The following is a 1,531-nucleotide window of genomic DNA, read 5'->3' as shown; positions in this document are numbered from 1 at the left end:
ATAGACTAGATAGACTATATACTAAATAGACTAGATAGACTATAGACTAAATAGACTATAGACTAGACTATAAACTATACTATAGACTAGACTATAGACTAGACTATAGACCAGACTAAAGACTAGACAACAGACTAGACTATAGCCTAGACTATAGACTAGACTATAGACTAGACTATAGACTAGACTATAGACTAGACTATAGACTAGACTATAGACTAGACTATAGACTAGACTATAGACTAGACTATAGACTAGACTATAGACTAGATTATAGACTACACTATAGACTACTCTATAGACTAGACTATAGACTAGACTATAGACTAGACTATAGACTGGACTATAGACTAGGCTATAGACTATACTATAGAATAGGCTATAGACTAAACTAAAGAAAAGACTATAGACTAGACTATAGGTTAGACTATAGAATAGACTAAAGACTAGACTATTGACTAGAATTTGGACTAGAGTATTGACTAATCTACAGACTATAGAATATGTACTAGACTAGAAAACTCACTAGACTGTATACTATACTATAGACTAGGTTATAGATTAGACTAAATACTACTACAGATTATAGTCTATAGTATAGTATATTGACTAGACTATAGGCTAGACTATAGAATGGATTATAGACTAGACTATAGACTAGACTATAGACTAGACTATAGGCTAGACTATAGACTAGATTATAGACTAGACTAAAGACTAGACTATAGACTAGATTTTAGGATAGACTAGTCTAAGACTAGACTAAATACTTTACTATAGACTAAACTTTACTATAGACTAAGTTCGGTTAAAATATTAAGAACTTATTGTTAATATTTTAATAAAACAACCATCCTTATAAATTTTAAGCAACACTTTAAGGTATGCTATGGAAAATGTTGAAAATCTAATATATTGTTATTATAAGTTGACGTATGAGCAATTTATAATAAACTTTTTTTCTCTTTTAAAAAGTTGAATCAAATAGAAAAAACACCCAATTTTTTTCTTAAACTACTCTATCATATTTCTGTGATCTAGTCTAATATACACTTTAAGTAAGTAAGTGTGAGAGGTTTTGTAGTTCAGTTTAGATTTTAGCACTCATCTCATTCCCTGTTTTTTTTCTCCTTCTTCACAAAAGGGCTTTAACAACAAAGTGCAGTTAAAAAGCTAACATTTCAATCCAATTAAATGGTTCTTTCTGCCAACAACAAGAGTAGTAAAAGCAACAACAACAACTAAAACCACAGCAGCAACAACAATAAGAAAACAATTTTTGCTGACAAGACACTAAAGCACAAAAAAACACAAAAAAACATGTACAAGCAAACAAACAACAAAAAACACACTTCGTAGGCAAAGTTTGAGTACTAGAGTGAGGTTTGTGAATAGTTCAGTTTTTTATAGTGTTTTTTTTTTGTGAGTAGTTCTTAAGACCATTCATTTTTTCTCTTCGTATTTGTTATTTGTTTTCCTTTTTTCTACTTTTTATAGTTATAAATATGTAAGTGTGTGTTGGTAAAAATGT

This window comes from Lucilia cuprina, chromosome 6 (assembly GCF_022045245.1).
Source record: "Lucilia cuprina isolate Lc7/37 chromosome 6, ASM2204524v1, whole genome shotgun sequence".
NCBI classification, from domain to species: Eukaryota; Metazoa; Arthropoda; class Insecta; order Diptera; family Calliphoridae; genus Lucilia; species Lucilia cuprina.
This window is presented reverse-complemented; position numbering follows the sequence as displayed.